Raw genomic sequence first — 6,290 nt, forward strand, 5'->3', positions numbered from 1 at the left:
AAGGTTTCTGGTGTAGTGAACCGCGAAGGAGGTCTGGGGAGAAAAGCTGCTGGAAGGCCACACGCAAAAAGAAAAAAAAAAAAAAGTGTGCGGAATGGTGCCTTGTGAGAGAAAAAATTCTATGTTTCACGGTTTTTTGCAACTGTGTTTTTAGTAATCTTGCCTTAAACTAATTTTTGAAGTTTTAAAGTTTCTCCTTCTGAAAATGCCCTGGGTCCTTCATGCTCAGTGTATATTCATTATTTAAGCTGGTTAGAAATTTTGCCATATATGCAGGTAACTTTGAGGTCTTTTTTAACCTAAATGGTTAATGATTCTAATGATTCTAAATGATTCTATTTTTATAGTAAATTGGAAAAACTAGGCTAGAGAGTGACTAGTGATCAGGGTTACCTTACAGACGTAACATGCAAGCTTAAGTTCAACAAGGAAATTAATTTTTAAAATGAAACTTCATCGAGTTTATGTTCTGCATTACCTGAGGGGAAAGTTTGTCACTCTCTACAGCTCCCTGGCAGGAGGTTTAGATTAGATATTAGGAAATATTTCTTCATGGAAAGGGTTGTCCAGCATCAGAACAGGCTGTCCAGGGAAATGGTGGAGTCACCATCCCTCGAGGTGTTCAAAAATGTGTGGATGTGGCACTTGGGGACATGATTTTGTGCTGAGTTGATGGTTGAGCTCTAAAAGCTCTAATTTTCCAGTTTCATCCATTGGAAATGGAAATAATGTCCCTCCTTTGCGCTGTCCACTTACCCCCAGGGGTGTGATGAGTTACACAAGAGCACTGACTGTTCACTCCCTGTGAGGCCACCAGGGTGCTCTGATGTTCTCCAAGCGCTGCTAACCTGGATTTGAAGCAGCTCCATGTCATGTGGCAAAGTCTGGAGTCCTCCTTCCCATGGAAACACCTCAGTGCTCCAAGGACATGGTCACATGAAGGTGAGAATCCGCTGTGCTCTGCTGTACCTCAGAGCTGTGTGTGCCTTCCAGCCCAAAATAACCTCACTGGGTCTCCAGCCTGCGTTCCTTGTTCCAAAGTTTCTGTGTTCACCTTTCCTTTTGGGGATGAAGAACTGGTGTGTTCAGTCTCTTTGTTTTTTGCTGTTTGTGAGATTTTTTTGGATTCCATTGGAAGCATCCATGCACTTCCTTTCAGCCAGGTGGTCAAAATGATGTTACAAGTGTTGGGTTTGTTGTTTTTTTCAGGCTTAAAGAGCAACAGTGACTTCAAGACACTTCCATTTTGAAAGGAAATTGTAAAAATGGCATGATAGGACTCTTTTTTTCTTCTCACTGAGGCTGTGTCAGGACTGGCTGCAGCCATCCAAGGGAATATAGCCCTGTATTTGAGGAAATCCTGGGGATCTTTAAAGATCCATCTCTTGCACTGTCCCAGAGCAGGGAAACAGAAAGAAAAGCAATCCTACAAGTCCTGCAAAGTTGGAAACTTGGATTTTAGATTACAGGCTTGGAGGGAAAGTGGTGCTTGGTTTATTTATCACCATTGGTTATATGCTGTCTTCTTGTTCCCCTGCAGTGCCACGAGATAATTAATATTAAAACTTGTTAGTTTACACGTTTCTGATGCATTTAAAATCGGTTAAAAAAGGGCTGTTGACAATGCACCAGGGAAAATAGAATTTAATACATACTTTTTGCATCCAGAATTACTTGGCAAAGCTGATGGTGCACAAGGGACCAGACTCCAAGATGAAAAGCGAGCCTTGCTGGAATGTGAAAGCACAGATTGCACCCTGGATGAATGTGGGCAGGAGCTGGATGAATAAAGAGGTATTAATTCTTCCTGCATCTACCATTGAAATAGAACTGGGCGACTGTTCAATAGCAAAGTAGGATGGAATTAATCTGTTTTACTCATGACCTTTTTTCTTTTCTCAGAAGTGTTAGGGCTTCACTCAGAGCAGCAGTTCACCTAAAAACCCATCTCCAGTATTTGCTGTAAGAGAAGAATAGGTCAAACAAGCTGCTGTGTCACTTCAGCTCCCTCTTTATTGGTGTTTAAGTGAGTGACTCTGAATTCCTCAGCTGTAGGATGTGATTGTTCAATAGGGTCATGAAGCCTCTCCAGAAATATGCAGAATGCAAAGTCCCTGCAGAAAGGAAGTTAAATAAAATACAACCCCCCCACCTTTGTCATGGAGAGAGGAAAAGCAAAATAGAAACCCATGTCTAAGAAAATCCGTTTGAACACCACTCCCCCACAAAACCCACCTTTGTGTTGGATTTCTGAAACAGGTTCCAAACAGCAACTCCAAGTGTGTAGGACAAGATCAGGACATCAATAAATAAGGCTTGTTCTTCATCACAGAGATTTTAATTTATCCTGTCAACATGAGTTAATTAATAATTAAAGAGGGCACTGTGATCCTCGTGTGGGAGGTCCTAGAAAATGAAGAGTCAAGCAGTTGAAGATGCAGCAGGGTGCTGTCTATTAAAAAGCATCTTAAGGGATTTGCTGTATTACTATTATAATTTAAGCTGCAAGATTTTGATGTGCATTTAAGCATTACAACGTGGCATTTCCAATGCAAACATGGCAGGATTGAGTCCCATCAAGTAAATCCAGGGGAAGTAACTGATTATAAACACAAATAAAACTAACACAGATGTCTGATGAAATGCTAAGACTAAGCAAAAAGCACTACTTATATTTCAGTTTCTCTCATCCAAGCTTATTGTAATAATTCTCAGTAAACTTTGGTTTTTAGCCATAGAACTTTCACCACAGCCCTTTCCTTTTAAATTACTTGAGATTTAAATAACTTAATTACTTTTATACAGCTAAAATGATTGCTGTTCCTCAGAACAGAGGGCACTGGAGTTTTCAGAACAGTGCACCAATAGCTGTCCTGCCCATGGACATGTATCATTTGATTAAATGTTTTAATTTTATTTTTGGACATTTAAACTCTGAGTAGAATCAGCTTATTAACCACAGTCTCATAAATTATGATGGATGAGGTGTTCAGACTTGTTAGGAAGTTTTTAGTGATAAAAAGTGCAGAGTTAATATAATAGAAGAGCTTCTCTAGGAAGTGGTATAATTCCTGTTATCTTAGACTTTTAAAATGAGGAGAAAATCCTAAGAGAAAACAGTTTTGGATGTGCATTACTTGATCTAAATATATCTTCTCAGCTTAATGCCATTCATAACAATTTTAGCACTGACCAAAAGTCAGAGTCACCAATAAACTACAATATTTTGTATTTTATAGGGTGACTTGGGTGAGGTTCTAAAGGAATTGAGAAACTGGTACAGAAAATAAATCAGCTCTCCGGGATTTTGGACAGCTGGGATTTGGGAGACCTTCAAGCCCCTTTCAGTGCTAAAGGGGCTCCAAGGAGCTGGAGAGTGACTTTGGATGTGGCATGGAGTGACAGGACAAGGGGGAATGGCTTCCCACTGCCAGAGGGCAGGGTTAGTTTGGATGCTGGGAAGGAATTCTTCCCTGTGAGGGTGGTGAGGCCCTGGGACAGGCTGCCCAGAGAAGCTGTGGCTGCCCCATCCCTGGGAGTGTCCAAGGCCAGGTTGGATGGGGCTTGGAGCAACTTGGAATAGTGGAAGGTGTCCCTGCCTATGGCAGGGGGGAGGAACAAGATGATCTTTAAGGTCCCTTCCAACCCAAACCATTCTGGAATTCTAGCTGGTGATCTTCTGACTCTGCATCTTCTCTTGACTTTTCCATGTGGGAAGTCTGGTCCTTCTCACATGAGTTTTGTGTTTAATGCAGCTGTGCTGTCTTGAACTTCATCTTTCCAAGGCTGATGTTGGTTTTGCCGTATGACAGATCACTCTAAGAGTTCAAGTGGACAGGCATTTGGAATTAGAGTCAAAACAAAGTCAAACCAGGCTGAAATAAACTGTGTTCCGGTCTAGCACAACATTAGCCCTTAAATAAATAGTGAGGAGCCCGGGCTGTCTGTAGGGCAGATGGCATTACAGGTAATATTTATCATGCTCCAATCTCAGGACTAAGATACTTGGGAGAGAGGATTGACGTCAGCTCCAAGTGAATCAGTTTTAAAACCAGCTGAAAACCTGCTTGTGCCTCCAACAGTTGATTATATTGTGCAGCACTTCTGCTTTGTGCATTTGTTGGTCTGAGCAAGCCTGGCAGGAAGAGTTCATTTTGCTTTTGCAGCTTAAATGGGCTGATGTAAATAGATCTTGGACTTTGAGGTGGGAAGATTCCACCCAGCTGCAGTAACCAGGGGGATGCCCTTTGCTCCAGTTTTTGTGCCAAATTTGTGCACTGGGGAATTTTAAACAAATATCACTTGGCAGAACATGGACCCTCAGGGTACAAGAAAAACACCGGCATGAGGCAGCAGGGCATGGGCTGGGAGGGATTTACAGGGAGAACTATCCACACTGACACTGAGCAGGGGGAACAACCAGTTCTGAACTGTTTTATTAAAAATAGTTGAGTTTTGTGTCACAGGAGCCCAGTGATCCTCTGAATGAAAACCAGGAGCAGTTTCTCATCCGGCTACAGTGTGCAGGAGTGTGAAAGAGTTCAGCAAAGGTTACTAATTATCATGTAAATTATGAGGTCTTCTGGCTGTCTGGACAGACCTGGGTGGCTGGCCTGGGATAGAATCATAGAATGATGGAATCACTAAGGTTGGAAAAGACCTCCAAGATCAAGTCCAACCTTCAACTGAATACCCCCATAGCCACTAAACCATATCACAAAGTGCCACATCTCCTTGTTTTTTGAACACTTCACAGAATGATGACTCCACCGCTTCCCTGCAGAGCCCGTTCCAAGGATTTTCAAGGTTTTCCAAGGATTTCCAAGGATGGAGGAGTGTGAACTGCTCACGGTGTGCCTTGGCTCTGGAGCCCTCACTGAAACATGGAGTTCTGCTCTGCCAAGTGTGTTTGTCAGCCCTGAGCTCACACCAAGTTTCTCAGCCCTGTGAGTCAGGGCTGGTGGGCAAAGAGGCATGGAAAGCATCCCATCCAGCTCTGGGAATTGGGATGAGGCATGGAGAGCTTGAGTTTAGCTAGAAGTGTGGGGGGGCTCCCAGGCTGAGCAGCACAGCCCAGCTGCTGTGGGACACACCACCTTGCACTACGATGAGCTGCCTCAAGGTCACTGTGGGCAAAGGTGCAGAAAAAGGGCTTAGGCCAGGCTGGACTTGTCCTAGAAAGGACGTGGACAAAGAGGAGGAAGATTGAGACTGAGGGAAGGGAAAGAATGATTCTGTGGGGGAAACTCTGAAAATATGTACTTCCCTTTCCTGATAAAGTCACAGAGGGCGAGGCACTGAGGAGAGCTACCTTGTTTGTCTGCTCTCACACCCTGACAGGCCTGGGCAGCAGCACCCCCTTATCTCCACCACGTTGGCACATGTGGCTGTGTTCCCTAATTCACCAAACGGGGACTGGGCTGCTCCTTGTGCTCCCTCCACTCTCCTTCTCCCTGTTCTAACAGGAGCATTAATTTTTAATAACTTTGGATACAATTTCAGCTCCAGCTGGAAAACTTTCATGCTTTGCTTAAGCCTTTAGCAGTGTAAGGGGAAAGACGTTGTCTCTGTTAAGGTACAGAGAGAGTGAAATGCCTCCTGTGTGACAAAGATGGTGCTTCAGCAGCATTCCCATGGGCTGGGTCCATGGAGTGTGGTTCTTCTGTTCACTGCAGCAGCTCGGGGTGCAGGTTTCACACCTGCCTGTGCCGTGTTTACACCCCTGTTTGTTACTTAAGTTATATAAGTGGCAGCAGCCTCTTGATGTGTGTGTACACAGAGGAATTAAATTAATTTGCAGAGCTGCATGCTGGGAACCTCCAAAGGGACAACAGGCCCTTTTGCACACCCACGAGCAGCACAGAGAACTGAGCTGTGGGAAACAAGGAATTGGGTCTTTTTGAACCCACTGGGTTTCTATAGCATTGAAGCTGTTGAACTTGTGCAGGGGGACAGCTGAGAGCTTTGTCTCTCTCACCTACAATTAACTTTTTTTTGTTAACTCACCTACGATTAACGTAGTTTTAGTGGGTTTTGAGTGATGACTGCATGCCATGGCCACGTCGTGAGGGTTTTATTTGGCATTTCACGTTCCTTACCCAAAATGGGTTTAACTCCCAGCACTCCCATGGATTTCCACAGAAATCTATCACGCACTTCCACAGAAACCTCTCCTGCCAGCCCTCTCACGAGCTGGCTCCGTCCCTAAACCAGCAGGGCGAGTCACCCTTTCAAACCCACATTTTTGCGGGGCGTGACTCCCATCGCTGTCCCCGGGCACCCGGAACGCG

At 44.2% G+C, this 6,290-nt stretch overlaps 1 long non-coding RNA gene across 1 annotated transcript; it reads left to right on the top strand.

The window, feature by feature from the left end:
- Window positions 1-2,095, top strand: LOC115307609. Its single transcript, XR_003915930.1, has 3 exons — window positions 1-31; window positions 763-942; window positions 1,669-2,095. It is a non-coding gene; the product is annotated as an uncharacterized LOC115307609 (long non-coding RNA).
- The last annotated feature ends 4,195 nt before the right edge of the window (window positions 2,096-6,290 follow it).

This window comes from Manacus vitellinus, unplaced genomic scaffold, assembly GCF_001715985.3.
Source record: "Manacus vitellinus isolate BGI_N305 unplaced genomic scaffold, ASM171598v3 scaffold_31_pilon, whole genome shotgun sequence".
NCBI classification, from domain to species: Eukaryota; Metazoa; Chordata; class Aves; order Passeriformes; family Pipridae; genus Manacus; species Manacus vitellinus.